The following is a 16,414-nucleotide window of genomic DNA, read 5'->3' as shown; positions in this document are numbered from 1 at the left end:
TTGTCTGGGTCACAGGAGGTGGTGAGTGCCCCAGCCATTTGGAGGATTCAGATTTTTTGGAGACGGATGTCTCCGATTTAAATTCTACTGATTGCAAAGAGTATGAGATGGCCCGGGTAATCCATGCCCATCATTTATGTTCCGAATGCCGTTTTAGAGTGCTCTCTTCTCCTGCAACAGCGAACTTAGAGTCCGCTGAGCCATCCACCCCTGGGGATCCCACATCCCATGAGGCGCGTGTCCTAGATCCTTCCTTAGCTACGCAAGCAGGTGTCTCTAATGCCTTTACCCCTTCTCCGGAAGTTGGCTTGTTTCCACCAGAGGTTACGGCACGGTTCCGCATGGCCATTTCTATGGCGTTGACGCTTTTACAACTTCCTGGGAGAGAAGTATTGATGAGATACTGTCCATGTAATGTTAATTAGGGCTCGTCAGCCATGGGATCGTCTGGGTCAGTTCAGCCATCTGGGGAGGTGTTTTCCTCTGAAGCTTCAGGGGCCAACCCCCGGGTCGGGTCATCAGTTACCCCGGCGGAGGTAAGTCTTGCTTTTCGTTATAGACTGGCGCCTTCGTGTCCTTCTGCGGCATGTTTTGGCGGTGCTGGAGGATCCCAATCCTAATAGGTTCTTTGGTCTTCTGTTCCAGACGGCTAACTGGGTTAGACGTGGGGGGATGAAGTTAATCTCCTTGTTTCCGATTTCTTTTTTGGTTATCTTATTCCAGTTTTGAGCTTCGGGAGAATGGGGTCTCTGATTGGCTGGTCCTGTTAGTGTGCCCATTCTTCTTGGGCGTTCACCTGTGGGTGCTGCTCTTTTTCTTTGATCCGGTGAGGATGTATTTTATTTCTTTTTGAGAAGCTCATGTCTGTTATAATTTCTCCATTGGGAAACGTTTCTTTTCTGGAATTTGATACTAGCGATTTTGTGGTCGCTTGGCCGCTTCTGTGGAAGTTTCATGTTAAGGTGTTAGTAATTGTTATGTCTATAGTTCCTTTTGTCGATTCCTATTGGGTTCGATTTTTCTGTGACCTGGGTCAGTTCTGAGTGCCCTATGTAGCAGGCTGGTCCTGGTCGGGCGCTATTTTCTGTTCCTTAAGGTCTATATCATCCACGTGGTGCCGGTATATACTGGCTGTCCTGGTTGGGTGGTGAGTTGCTCACTCAAATGAGGAGTTTGTATACTCGGTTTTCTCTTCAGATCGAATAAAGCTTTCACCTTTACTAACGATTTCCGTGGAGAGGATCATCCATAAGTTCTAAAAACTTTTTTGAGGCTCTGCCCCTTGCAGGGCTCAAACTTGGTAGAGGAGGCCTTTCGTTCCTAGACGTCAGGCTGGTTCTCATTTCTTCTTTTGGGTGGGGCATCAGAGGGATTGTACTCAGTACTCATTGTCCTGTTACTGATTGTTGGCGGGGTTCTAGAAGCAGATCCTGCTAAAGATTACTCTGGGGGTTCCGGAGGTCCTTTGGCTAGGGTTCTCCATTCCCAATGAGACTGCAGGTTTAGATGATTCCTTGAACATCTGGGGTATCAAGTTGGGGCAATTTTATCTCCTCTATGGTATTCTTATCGAATGCATTTTTTGAGTCCTTGATAACGGTAACTCTTCCTTAAGGGGTCTTAGGCTTCTTTTTTCCCCTTCGTGGGGCTGGTTGCGGGGTCATCTGTTCGGGAAGTTGGGCATTTGCGCCTTTTTTTTCCTCCTACTGTTTCTCGTCTGCTCCCATGTTTTGGGGCTCTGGAGAATGTGTTTGTCTCCGTTTTTTTCCTGGAGCTACCCTTACTTAAGATGTCTTGGTTTTATCTGTCGCTCGACAGGAATTAGGAGGTTCGTCCATCGTTAATTCCTCGAGCTGTGGGGGCTGCCGGGAGGTTGATCCTGAAGGGATTGTTTAGAGACTATTTTATCTTATCAAACTGGATTATCTAGTTTTGAGCTCTAACTCTGGGGTGTTGTCCCTCGAGCCTTTAGGATACATGCTTTCTGTCTCTGGGATGCTTAGCGACCGTCCAGTGTCCAAGGACCTTTGGGTGTGGCTGTGGTGGCATCTCCTTGGGTACAGGTTCTCCATATAAGGTATCCCTATGGTTCCTCAGGGGTTTCTACCTTGTAGCCGGCTCCGGTTTCCGGATGTCCGGTTTTCCGGACATGTTTTTGCCTTGGATATCTGACCAAATCTCTTAGATGGGAGTTTCTTAGACTTCCACTTGCCCTTTCAGGGGGTTTTGTTTTTCTCTTATCGGAGACTTGGAAATATCCTGATGGGTAGTTTAGCTACCTAGCAAGCAGGAGATTGCAGTCGCAATCTGTAGCAGCTATTTGCACCTTAAATGTGTGCTTGATGGCTGTTGGTTTCTTCAGGGCCGGCTGTTGCATCCGGATGGTTCCTCTACAATCGGTATTGCCTTTGCCGTCTGTCTGCTGCCGCACATTCCATGTCTGTGGGCGAGCAATCATGTTTGGCTTTCTCCTCCCCTTAAGGAGATTGGGGCATACCACAGTATCCACCTAGTGCCTCGTAGGTCTTCCTCTGTTCAGTGGGTTCCCCCTGCCCTGCGTGCAGGATGTCATGAAGGGTTGGATTCTGGTATTGTGCCGTGACTGTTGTTTCAGTGTAGTCTCTCTCTTACCTGGGAGTGTCCCTTCTTGTAGGGTAAGGATCTGTGTCTGGGTCCTAGAACCCGAGCTCGTCCTATGTTCTGTCATAGCTTAGTTGGTTAGCATGCCAGTCTTGTTAGCAAATGGTGGAGTTTGCTCTACCCATTGGGACCGTTCAATTTAATTTTCCTCCTTTTTCCTTACTGAGGATTTGGGTGGTCAAGGGAATGGTTTATTTTCCTGGTCTCGGACATTGTCAGTTGCTTGGGGCTGAGTTTGTTGCCTCGAAGAGCGGGTCAGAGGTCTGTCTGCTTGGTTGAGCCTTGACCACTTAGATATTGTGATCCCTCCTTAACTGGGAGGCTTCGCGGGGATTCATTCCTCAGCATGGGGCTTTCTCTGCTGGTTTTGGATGCTCTAACCCCTTGTTTTTTCCTATGTGGGAGTCCCGGTGCAGTTCCTAGCTTTCGCCTTTTCATAGTGGGACTTGCACGCTGTGTGAGGGATGGGGTCTACCTTGTCTCTCTAGGTCTCCAGGGTTGGGACGTTACATGGTCCCTTGGACTGCCATTCAGATAGTGGTATGGTTTTTTTCCTCCCTTCTCTCTGTTCGGTCGTTGGAGTTCGTTCTCTATGCGTTTTTGTACTGTTGCCACCTTGGTTTGCGCTTGGAGCTTGGCTAGGGTTCCTTTTACCCTAGCTTGTTGGTCTTTAGATCTCTGTTGAGTAGTTATTCTTCCTCTTCCCTTTAGGGGTGTATGTGGAAGTCCCCTTCCCTCGGGTCGGGGGTAAGTTTAAGTGTGGACTTGGAGCCTGCAGGATTTGTCTCCTCGGAGGCTTTGTGCTACATAAAAGTCCAGAATATATTTAAAGTATATATTGTGTATGCTGTTGTGTCTGCAGAATACTTTACTGGAACACATAGATTTTAGGTTTGAAAAATAGGGTATATAGGATAGGATAACTGTTATCTGTATGTTATAGGTGGCTTTAGGTAATTCACTGCTATGTAGCAGCCAACAGAAATATAATATTCAACTAAGGATCTTGTTACGCCATCTGCCCCATATAGCAAATTATCTTATTAAACTACACATCTTGTCACAGGCAAGATAGATACTTAGTATAATCAGGGCTGTCTAGCCAATTGATCCCTGTGTTGTGTGTCAATATATCTAGTGTTAATATGAATAAATGACCTATGAGGCTAACACACAGTTGCTTTGTCAAGTTATCATATATCAGAGATAATGTATTACCCAAGTTATGTTGATCTCTATTACATACTCTTGAGCCTATTATCCCCTCTTATAACCATATGAGTTGAAGTTAGTCCGCTATTGCCTCATTAGGCTAATGTGCCATGTAAAATATTGGTGGATCCAGAAGTGTCTGGATAGGTTTATATGGAAAATACTTACATTTGTGTATATCTGTCTTAAGTAGACATGGATCCAGCATGATCTTTTAGGATCCGGCTTTTAACCACACCCACTAGACTGTATTATGTAGGACTACTAGAGCATCCCAAAGGAGAGAACAAGACACACCATAAATCTTATATTAGTTCATATCATTACACAGGTGTGCTCTACTAGGTGCAGGTATCCGACGCATTATGCGCATATTCACATGTGGATCATCAGAGCTTTTGTGGTAAACAACATATGGTTGTTTTTTCTCTGCATGTTATGTAGGACAATACATAATTGTGACATCTGTCCCACTTTACCACCTCCTCATGGCTTTTACCACATTTTTAGGCCACCATATTAAACTCCTGACCTCTACAATATGTGATTGGAGGGATAATGTGCTGTGTTTAGTGACTGCTGTAGCAGAATGTCTGCACCTTGTTGGTTGTGCAAGCTCGATCACGTCATATTCAAGTGAGGTATAGTTTTTTTGTTTTGTATTTTAGTAGTAATGACTATCTTGAAAGTCAGGGTGTATTCCCTTCTGTTGCAGTTGAATATTATTTCATTTTTGTGCAGATAAAGCAAAATATTGCCCATCCTCTCAGAATGTATGCTAAAACAATGATCCAGCTACTCCACAGTAATTTTATCATGCAGGCAGCTCTGATTTGTGAAAGATCCAGAGATATATTGTCTGTGATGCTGCTTTCATGGGTCAGCATCCCTTGCTGAAAATACCTTATTTTCTGGCTTCATAATACTTCAAGGAGAGTATTCATACTTGTACAACAGGGCATTTAGATAAAGGAGCTTGCAACAAACCCTTGTATATTAAAATAAGGCCAACCATATTTGTTTCTCCAAGATGCCTGCTTATAGCGAAAACTGTACTGATCCTATGGTTGCCAGTGCTGCAAAGTATGAATTTATTGCTGTTTTTTGAACTGCCAACTGATGAAATGTGCCTGTGTTTACCCAGAAGAGTAAATCATCTGTGTGCAACCTGTCACTTTATATAAGAGCTTTGGCAGTTCTGGACAATAGGAGTAAAGCATAGCCTGGTTCTGAAATCTTGAATCTGACAGCAGAAGAAAGACTCTCTCTGCACTTCAGGCATTTTCAGTTGTAGCTAGGGGCTGTTTTTCAAAACCAGTTCAAATGTTCTGTCTTTTTGTTAATCCTGTTGGTTTAAGAATTTCATTTTAGTTTCTCTTATCTATAACTTTTGAATTTACACATCAATAAGCAGTGATTTCAACCACCTTACTGGAAGTTGTATTAGGAAACTTAAACTTTCAGGATTGAAAATAAGGAAAAAAACACAGCATTAACTTAGCAGGTAAAAAGCTTGCATTGAGACATTTTGCCTCCAAATTTAAAGCATTTTCTGCAATAAGATTTATAATCCCTCTGCTTTTTAAATATTATGTTACCTGCAGCTTTTGATTGTAAACCAAGTTAAAATTAGTATTCCATAACTGCAACTATTTTTATTAAAAAAAAAAAAATTTTGTAAGTGCAATTTTTTTTTTTTTATATTAAATCATAAAATCTTTTTTTTTTTATCATTAGAAATTCTGAACGGTCACATAACCAATTGTATTTCTTAATGCAGTATTATATTCCTTTCTGCATGCATGCAGAACAAAATGACAAAACTTATTTGAAGCCTGAATATTTAGATGATGGTAACAGGATCTCGAAAAGGAATGTTATATATGTGTAGAGAATCCAAAGTATTAGGAGTCAAAATGTAAAATGTTAGACTATACTAGCACAGGAGCGCGGCGCTGCCTTCTGTACTAGCACAGGAGCGCGGCGCTGCCTTCTGTACTAGCACAGGAGCGCGGCGCTGCCTTCTGTACTAGCACAGGAGAATGCTACTACTACACATTAGTATCTGTTGATACTCTGCCATGCCCTTATATTGGGGCAGTACTAGCAGGAGAATAGTGTTAAGATGTCACAGTAGCATAATTGCTATCCAGAAGCAAGTGCAGCTGCAGTCTTTGCCTATTTTAGCAACTCCAGCACTACTTATGGATTGGATTGATTAGAAGATATTTGCTTTAGCATAACCATTTTTGTCTGGGATTTTTTTTTCCTAGCATGGTTCACAAACACCAAAGTCATGTGTATCTACAGAGCCTTACATGACATTTTGCTAATCTGTTGTCAGTGCTTGCTTTTTCAGTGCTCTCCCTGCAAGGGAGATATTAAAATGTGTACTACACGCACACACAACAGGTTAGAATGGTTAAAGAACTGGATGTGCATGAATTTGCAGTCCAGTGAGAACACCTTGAAATGTCTCTTAAAGTGATGGTAAATCCTAGCGTTTCATAACACTAGGATTTAACAGCACTAAAAATAAATAGAACTTTCAGTGATTGCTTTTTAAAATGGTATGTTAAACGTACCTTTTCTTTGCCACGGCTGCCTCACTAGCCTAATCGTCTCTGGCCGCCCACGGCAAAGCTCTCTTTTCTTCTTAAAACGGGGAGAGTCCACAGCTGCATTCATTACTTTTGGGAAATACAGAACCTGGCCACCAGGAGGAGGCAAAGACACCCCATCCAAAGGCTTAAATACCTCCCCCTCTTCTCTCATTCCCCAGTCATTCTTTGCCTTTGTCACAGGAGGTTGGCAGAGAAGTGTTAGAAGATAACAGAATAGTCTCTTATGGAGGGTTGTACTCTTCGAGTTGGGACGGTAGTTTTAAGTAGTCCCATCAAACTCACAGTGAGAGCTTGGATGAAAGTTGGAGTCCGTAGATGCAGGAAGAGTCTTTCTGAAAAACCATCCCGACTCATATCAACAGCACTGTAAGCAATCAGCGTTGACGAATTTCGCTGCCTGCTTTCTGCACTCAAGTTCATGTCAGAAGCGACACTAGTATCTGTCACACTTGAAGGACCATGTTACTGTTCCACCGCATAGATTCCGGTAAGATCGTTTCATTTTCCTTTCACTGTGGAATATATGTAATTATAGAATACAGGGTTTCAGTGGGACTCCTTTATCATTGTGGAATTGAGGGTTAATATCTCCTAAGGGGGTTAATGAATACTGGGGGACTTTTAATATTTGTTATGTGATTCTGTCTGCTGATGTGTATGGATTTCAGGGCTTTTATGGAATATTCAGGTTATTTTTTGGTACGCAGTTTGATGGGACTGGCACGCTTTTCCTTGACCTGTAGGTTGCACCTCGTGACCGAGCGTGGTCATGTTTGTTGTTCCCCATTTCCGTATTCTTGACCGAGGGTCGGTAGAGAGGGTCTTTCTCTGCTTGTCTGGGTCATAGGAGGTGGTGAGTGCCCCATCCATTGGGGGTGTGAGGTGCCAGTTATTTTTGTACAAATTTTGTACGGACGGGTTATGGAGGACTCTGATTTTTCTGAGGAGGATTTCTTGGATTCAGATTCTGTTTCCTGTTTAGATTGTATGGAGGCCCAGGCAACTCAGCCCAATCAATTATGTTCTGTATGCCGTAATAGAGTGCTTTTTTCTTCCTCTGGGGAGACCTCTGAGCCTTCCGCCCCTGAGGATTTTGTGTCCCGTGAAATTACTGTTCCTACACAGGCAGTTGTCCCAAATACCGTTACCCCTTCCCCGGAAGGAGGTATATTTTTTCCAGAGGTTGCAGCTCGGTTGCGCATGGCCATACTCTTGGTGTTGGCACATTTAAAGCTTGAGGGCCAGCTAAGAGCTTATCCGTGTCCTCTTCACCTGGGGGTGCCAGGTGAGCCGGGTATTTACTCTGGGGGAGCATTTCCCTCTGAGGCTTCAGGGGTACTACCGCCAGGGTTGGGGCCTTCCAATGCCCCATCGGAGATGGATTTTGTGTTTAGATTTATAACGTGCCTGTGTGTACTGCTGAGGCAGGTGTTGGAGGTTCTGGAGGAATTCAGTCTTTTTTGGTCTCCGGATCCTCAGTCTTCTGATTCTGATGAAGAACAACGCTAGACAAGTGGAGGGCTGTGGTTCCTACTCCTGACTGTCTTTTGTTTGTGTCTCTAATCCCAGTTCTGAGCTCCTGAGGATTTAGGACTCTGTCAGGCTGGCCCTGTTGGTTTCCTATCCTTTTTGACGTTAACCTGCGGGTGCTGCCTACTTTCTTTTGATCTGGTTAGGATGTGTTTCTTTTTTTCACAGAGCTCGAGACTGTTGAAGACTTTTCCTTTTAGGAAACTCCTTTGTTCTCTGGGATTTTTAAACTAGCGATTTTATGGTCGTGATGGTTGTTGCTTCTGGTGGAAGTCACATAAAAAAATATTTTAAGATAATGTTTAGGCCTCAAAGCTTATTTGTCTGTCGCTTGTCTGTTTGTTTAGTCTTGCCCTGCTAGGGTTTAGAACTTTCTGTTAGCCCTTGAACTGTTTTGGTTGTACCCTGGTCTGCAGGCTAGTCCTGTTTGGGTACTAGTTCACTCTGTTCTTTTGCGGTTTTACAGACATTTTGTATCCTTGACAACAGGCTGGTCCTGTTTGGGTACTAAATTTGTTTACCTCTTGTTCTGAGGTTGTTTTTCTTGTTTTCTATAAGCTATAGGCCTTTCTATCCTGGATATCAGGCTGGTCCTAAGTTTCTAGGTTTTTTTTGTCCCTGCATTTACTGGGATTAAGAATTCTGCTCTGACAGTATATTTGTTGTTCCTGAGGTCTTTGGACGGGAGCTAGAGTCCTCCCTTCTAGGGAAGGATCAGATGCCTGTACCTGGTGTAGAAGGCGATGTTTCCCCCTATTGGTACTCCTTGTGAATTGGATTGTCCAATCTTCAGGTCTCTCGCCAGTGTTTCTCTCCTCTTGTTTGAAGATTGCTATGCTTTAGCTTGCCCATGCCCTTTGGGGTAGGACTTTCGGTCTTCTAGTCCCGGAGACTAGGTTCTTAGGGACCGTTTTTTTGTCCATGCAGTATCCCCTTTCTTGATCCTATATACTTGGGGATCTGGGGGATTCTTATGCAGTCTTTCTTGCCGTCTACCAATAGAGGTTTTAGGAGTCTCGTTCATTCGTTAACCCCTTGTGCTGTAGGTTTTCTGAGGGCTGATCCAGACTGGATCTTTAGAGACTGTCGTGTTCTTTCACTCATGGAGTTCTGGTCTCTTTGGGTCCTTCCTTTATCTGCAGACTTTGTGGGCGTTATCTTAGAGGCCTTTTGGGGCTGAGTGGACAGCCACTTGGATACATCATGAGAGATCAGAGTTCCAGGACCCATGGGGGTATGGTTTGCATCCATTTTGGTGCAATTTTCATTCCACGTACTTTGTGGTTTTTCCACAGGGGTTTTGGTCTTGATCCGGCTCCTGGTTTTGGGGGTTAGTTTTTTTTAACCTAATCCTTGTCTTTGACTTGGCATTTCGGTTACTTTGTTTTCAAGATTTTATAGTCTTGGATCTGTCTGGCATTCAGTAGCATTGTTTTTCCGGTCCTGGGAAACTCGCCTTTTTCCTACTGAGGCGGTTCTTGTTCTCTCTTCTGGAGAGATGGAGTTTTTTTTCTGGGAATTTCTTTACTGGAATATTCCTGGGTTTCTGTGTTTTCCTTCTAGTTGGAAGGATCTGGTCTACTGCGCCTGTACAGTTGACTCCTCCTGAGGTAGTTTTCCTCATCTGACTCTACGAGTTCTGTGGGCCGAGGGCTTCTCTTGTCTGCACCGTATCTTCCCTTTGGGTTTCTGAAGGTTAATGAGGATAGGTATCCTGGATCCCGAGTTAGTTTCTCTGGATGTTGGTGCCTCCTTCCTGCTTCCTTTTCTTAGGAACTCGTGGTTAGAGATTCCTTATCTGATCACTGGGCCTCGTCGATGCTGGGATATTTTAATCCCTCTTGGACATTGACAGTCTCTTCTGTGATAGGACTGTTTGATCGGAGTAGGGGTCAGAAATTCTGTCTGCTCTGTTTGGGCATCGACCATGTAATCTTATCTCCCGAAGGATCCTTTCTTAGGTTGGGAGGCCTTGCAGTTGGTTCGGGAACCTTCCCTTAGCGGATAGTTGGTTCTTCTTTATTGGTCAGGGTGTTGTCCTCCCTTGCCCCGTTTTCTAGTAGGGGGGGAGTTGGCCCGCCCTGCTTTCTGAGTTTTTTCTCTTGTTCCTTTCCAGGACTGTCCTGGTACAAGATTGCTAGCCACTTGGTTAGCTAGTTACTATGGTTTGACGTTTAGTCTGACTGCCTATCTGATGGAAGCCTGCGGCTTTCGTTTGTGGCATAAATGGATGTTAATATTCCGTTCCTGTTCTGCTCCCATGGTGTTTTTATGATCTATGGATGTTCAGTTTCTCTGTGATAGTTTGCTGTCTATGGTAAGGTAGTCTTGTTCTACCATTTGTCCTTGACTTTGGTTCTGGTTAGGACTTTACATTGGTTCCTTTTGGATCCATGTAGGAGGTGATCTGGAATTTTTCCTTTTTTTTTTTGCTCTCCTCCGTCGGTAGAGTATTTTCTACAGGACTTTGTCCTCTTGCAGCCTGGCTGCCACTCTTTTTCGAGTAATGCTAGGGGCTTCTCTCTCTGTTTTGTCCCTGAATCTTCGGGGATTGTTCCTGGAGATTCTTTCGGACTTTCTTATCTGTTTCCTCCCTTCTTTCAATTAGGTAGTATGTGGTGTGGGGGTTTGTTTGTTGTTTCCCTTGCCATTGTTCATAGAGAGGTTTTTATTTGTGTGCTTCTAGAGAGTGGGACTTTTGTCTCCTCAGAGGCTTTTGTGCTTAGTGGAGTCCAACATTTAGAGTGCTCTCTAACTGGGATCCTTATGGTTCTAATTGTTGGGTAGTTACCTTGTCCTCTCTCCATACTTTTGTTCTTCCTGCTTCTGTTGAAGTAGTTTTTTATTGGAAATCTGGGTTGTCAGGCTGTGGTGCCATCAGAATGGGCCGCCTTTTTGTTCCCGCCCGTATGCATTCAGTGTCCTCTCTAAGCTTGGGTATTGATTTCCCAAAAGTAATGAATGCAGCTGTGGACTGTCCCTGTTTTAAGAAGAAAAACATAAATTATGCTTACCTGATGATTTTTCTTTTCTTCTGAACGGGGAGAGCTTTCAGCTCCCCGCCCGTTTTTTTCTGTGGGCGGCCTTAAAGGGATAGTCTACCATATAATTGTTATTGTTTTAAAAGATAGATAATCCCTTTATTACCCATTCCCCAGTTTTGCATAACCAACACAGTTATATTAATACACTTTTTACCTCTGTGATTACCTTGTATCTAGGAACCTTCTTCCAGCCCCCTGATCACATGACTGTGACTGTTTATTATCTATTGTCTTAAATTTAGCATTGTTTTGTGCTAAATCTTAAATAACTCCCTGTGCCTGAACACAGTGTTATCTATATGGCCCATGTGTACTTTCTTTCTTTTTGTTGAAAAGATTTAAAAAGCATGTGATAAGAGGCAGCCCTCAAAGGCTTAGAAATTAGCATATGAGCCTACCTATGTTTAGTTTAAACTAAGAATACCAAGAGAAAAAGCAAATTTGATGATAAAAGTAAATTGGAAAGTTGATTAAAATTAAAAGTCCTATCGGAATAATGAAAGTTTAATTTATACTAGACTGTCCCTTTAAATTATTTTTTATTCGTTCTTCTGGCACCTTTGCCAGAACAGTGATTGAGTAAACCAATTAGCTTGTGGTGCAAATCTTGGACAGGTATTATCTGGACCTACAGATTTATTCACTTTTATTTTTAATAATGCCAATTACTTAACACTCTATATATTTTTAATAATGCCAATTACTTAACCCTCTATATAGTAGTATGCTGTAGTGAAGGTCTCTTGTCCCCAGTGTGTAAGGACAGAACAGAAGTAATCATTTAGGCAACCTAATATTTCCTTATCTCCTTTCAGATTGGGAGTGAAAAATAGAGGGGTATAGTACCCTGGCTATATTCCTTTTTAAAGTGATTGTAAACTTTAAAGCCCAGTATCAAAAACATAATCTTAAAAACAGGGGCACTTTCATTCATTAAAGGGACAGTCAACACAAAAATTGTTATTGTTTAAAAAGATAGATAATGCCTTTATTACCCATTCCCCAGCTTTGCACAACCAACATGGTTATATTAACATACTTTATAAGCTTTTAAACCTCTAAATTTCTGTCTGTTTCTAAGTCCCTAAAGACAGCCCCATGATCACATGCTTTTGTATTGGCTTTCTTCTGTTAAGTGTGATCAGTCCACGGGTCATCATTACTTCTGGGATATTACTCCTCCCCAACAGGAAGTGCAAGAGGATTCACCCAGCAGAGCTGCATATAGCTCCTCCCCTCTACGTCACTCCCAGTCATTCTCTTGCACCCAACGACTAGATAGGATGTGTGAGAGGACTATGGTGATTATACTTAGTTTTATATCTTCAATCAAAAGTTTGTTATTTTAAAATAGCACCGGAGTGTGTTATTACCTCTCTGGCAGAGTTTGAAGAAGAATCTACCAGAGTTTTTGCTATGATTTTAGCCGGAGTAGTTAAGATCATATTGCTGTTTCTCGGCCATCTGAGGAGAGGTAAACTTCAGATCAGGGGACAGCGGGCAGATGAATCTGCATAGAGGTATGTAGCAGCTTTTATTTTCTGACAATGGAATTGATGAGAAAATCCTGCCATACCGATATAATGTCATGTATGTATACTTTACACTTCAGTATTCTGGGGAATGGTACTTCACTAGAATTACACTGTAAGAATTACATAAAGCTATTTAATAACTAGAAATTATGTTTAACGTTTTTGCTGGAATGTAAAATCGTTTTCATTTGCTGAGGTACTGAGTGAATAAATGTTTGGGCACTATTTTTCCACTTGGCAGTTGCTTAATCTTTTTTCTGACAGTTTCTGTTCTCTCTCACTGCTGTGTGTGAGGGGGAGGGGACGTTTTTTGGCGCTTTTGCTACGCATCAAATATTTCAGTCAGCAGCTCATTGTATTTCCTGCATGATCCGGTTCATCTCTACAGAGCTCAGGGGTCTTCAAAACTTATTTTGAGGGAGGTAATTTCTCTCAGCAGAGCTGTGAGAATTATAGTTGACTGAGATAAAAAACGTTTATTCTGTAATTTGTTTCCTGCTTTCAGAATTTGTTATCTTTGCTAATGGGATTAAACCTTTGCTAAAGTTGTGTTGTTTACACTATAACTGTTTTCAATTTATTAATTTTCAACTGTCATAGATCTTCTATGCTTCTTAAAGGCACAGTACGTTTTTAATATTATTCTAATTGAATTGTATTCCAAGTTGCAAGTTTATTTGCTAGTGTGTTAAACATGTCTGATTCAGAGGATGATACCTGTGTCATTTGTTGCAATGCCAAAGTGGAGCCCAATAGAAATTTATGTACTAACTGTATTGATGCTACTTTAAATAAAAGTCAATCTGTACAAATTGAACAAATTTCACCAAACAACGAGGGGAGAGTTATGCCGACTAACTCGCCTCACGTGTCAGTACCTGCATCTCCCGATCGGGAGGTGCGTGATATTGTAGCGCCGAGTACATCTGGGCGGCCATTACAAATCACATTACAGGATATGGCTACTGTTATGACTGAAGTTTTGGCTAAATTACCAGAACTAAGAGGTAAGCGTGATCACTCTGGGGTGAGAACAGAGTGCGCTGATAATATTAGGGCCATGTCAGACACTGCGTCACAGGTGGCAGAACATGAGGACGGAGAACTTCATTCTGTGGGTGACGGTTCTGATCCAAACAGACTGGATTCAGATATTTCAAATTTTAAATTTAAACTGGAAAACCTCCGTGTATTACTAGGGGAGGTGTTAGCGGCTCTGAATGATTGTAACACAGTTGCAATACCAGAGAAAATGTGTAGGTTGGATAAATATTTTGCGGTACCGGCGAGTACTGAGGTTTTTCCTATACCTAAGAGACTTACTGAAATTGTTACTAAGGAGTGGGATAGACCCGGTGTGCCGTTCTCACCCCCTCCGATATTTAGAAAAATGTTTCCAATAGACGCCACCACACGGGACTTATGGCAAACGGTCCCTAAGGTGGAGGGAGCAGTTTCTACTTTAGCTAAGCGTACCACTATCCCGGTGGAGGATAGCTGTGCTTTTTCAGATCCAATGGATAAAAAATTAGTTACCTTAAGAAAATGTTTGTTCAACAAGGTTTTATATTGCAACCCCTTGCATGCATTGCGCCGATCACGGCTGCAGCGGCATTCTGGATTGAGTCTCTGGAAGAGAACATTAGTTCAGCTACTCTGGACGACATTACGGACAGGCTTAGAGTCCTTAAACTAGCTAATTCATTCATTTCGGAGGCCGTAGTACATCTTACTAAACTTACGGCGAAGAATTCAGGATTCGCCATTCAGGCACGCAGGGCGCTGTGGCTAAAATCCTGGTCAGCTGATGTTACTTCTAAGTCTAAATTGCTTAATATACCTTTCAAAGGGCAGACCTTATTCGGGCCCGGGTTGAAAGAGATTATCGCTGACATTACAGGAGGTAAAGGCCATGCCCTGCCTCAGGACAAAGCCAAAGCTAAGGCTAGACAGTCTAATTTTCGTTCCTTTCGTAATTTCAAAGCTGGAGCAGCATCAACTTCCTCTGCACCAAGACAGGAAGGAGCTGTTGCTCGCTACAGACAAGGCTGGAAACCTAACCAGTCCTGGAACAAGGGCAAGCAGACCAGGAAACCTGCTGCTGCCCCTAAAACAGCATGAATTGAGGGCCCCCGATCCGGGATCGGATCTAGTGGGGGGCAGACTTTCTCTCTTCGCCCAAGCTTGGGCAAGAGATGTCCAGGATCCCTGGGCGCTAGAGATAATATCTCAGGGATACCTTCTGGACTTCAAATACTCTCCTCCAAGAGAGAGATTTCATCTGTCAAGGTTGTCAACAATCCAGACAAAGAAAGAGGCGTTTCTACGCTGCGTACAAGAGCTCTTGTTAATGGGAGTAATCCATCCTGTTCCACGATCGGAACAGGGACAGGGGTTTTACTCAAATCTGTTTGTGGTTCCCAAAAAAGAGGGAACTTTCAGACCAATCCTGGACTTAAAGATCCTAAACAAATTCCTAAGAGTTCCATCGTTCAAGATGGAGACTATTCGGACAATTTTACCTATGATCCAAGAGGGTCAGTACATGACCACTGTAGATTTAAAAGATGCCTACTTTCACATACCGATTCACAAAGATCATTACCGGTACCTAAGGTTTGCCTTCCTAGACAGGCATTACCAGTTTGTGGCTCTTCCATTCGGATTGGCTACAGCTCCAAGAATCTTCACAAAGGTTCTGGGTGCTCTTCTGGCGGTACTAAGACCGCGGGGAATCTCGGTAGCTCCATACCTAGACGACATTCTGATTCAAGCTTCAAGCTTTCAAACTGCCAAGTCTCATACAGAGTTAGTACTGGCATTTCTAAGGTCACATGGATGGAAGGTGAACGAAAAGAAAAGTTCACTCGTTCCACTCACAAGAGTTCCCTTCCTGGGGACTCTTATAGATTCTGTAGAAATGAAGATTTACCTGACAGAGGACAGGCTAACAAGACTTCAAAGTGCTTGCCGCACCCTTCATTCCATTCAACACCCGTCAGTGGCTCAATGCATGGAGGTAATCGGCTTAATGGTAGCGGCAATGGACATAGTACCCTTTGCACGCTTACACCTCAGACCACTGCAACTGTGCATGCTAAGTCAGTGGAATGGGGATTACTCAGACTTATCCCCTTCTCTGAATCTGGATCAAGAGACCAGAAATTCTCTTCTATGGTGGCTTTCTCGGCCACATCTGTCCAGGGGGATGCCATTCAGCAGACCAGACTGGACAATTGTAACAACAGACGCCAGCCTTCTAGGTTGGGGTGCCGTCTGGAATTCTCTGAAGGCTCAGGGACAATGGAGTCAGGAGGAGAGTCTCCTGCCAATAAACATTCTGGAATTGAGAGCAGTTCTCAATGCCCTCCTGGCTTGGCCCCAGTTGACAACTCGGGGGTTCATCAGGTTTCAGTCGGACAACATCACGACTGTAGCTTACATCAACCATCAGGGAGGGACAAGAAGCTCCCTAGCTATGATGGAAGTATCAAAGATAATTCGCTGGGCAGAGTCTCACTCTTGCCACCTGTCAGCAATCCACATCCCGGGAGTGGAGAACTGGGAGGCGGATTTCTTAAGTCGTCAGACTTTTCATCCGGGGGAGTGGGAACTCCATCCGGAGGTCTTTGCCCAAATACTTCGACGTTGGGGCAAACCAGAGATAGATCTCATGGCGTCTCGACAGAACGCAAAGCTTCCTCGTTACGGGTCCAGATCCAGGGATCCAGGAGCAGTCCTGATAGATGCCCTGACAGCACCTTGGGACTTCAGGATGGCTTACGTGTTTCCACCCTTCCCGATGCTTCCTCGATTGATTGCCAGAATC

General features: G+C 43.4%; 1 protein-coding gene and 1 non-coding gene across 3 annotated transcripts in view; both read left to right on the top strand.

The window, feature by feature from the left end:
* The window catches only part of TSC22D1 (TSC22 domain family member 1), a 343,824-nt gene that overhangs the window by 229,953 nt on the left and 97,457 nt on the right, over window positions 1–16,414 (top strand). The gene's annotated exons all lie outside the window — the stretch shown is intronic.
* Window positions 1,178–1,292, top strand: LOC128655118 (U5 spliceosomal RNA). Its single transcript, XR_008401673.1, has one exon. It is a non-coding gene; the product is annotated as a U5 spliceosomal RNA (small nuclear RNA).

Source organism: Bombina bombina, chromosome 3 (genome assembly GCF_027579735.1).
Source record: "Bombina bombina isolate aBomBom1 chromosome 3, aBomBom1.pri, whole genome shotgun sequence".
NCBI classification, from domain to species: domain Eukaryota; kingdom Metazoa; phylum Chordata; class Amphibia; order Anura; family Bombinatoridae; genus Bombina; species Bombina bombina.
Note: the sequence above shows the minus strand (reverse complement) of the source record. Positions and strands in the feature narration are given on the sequence as shown.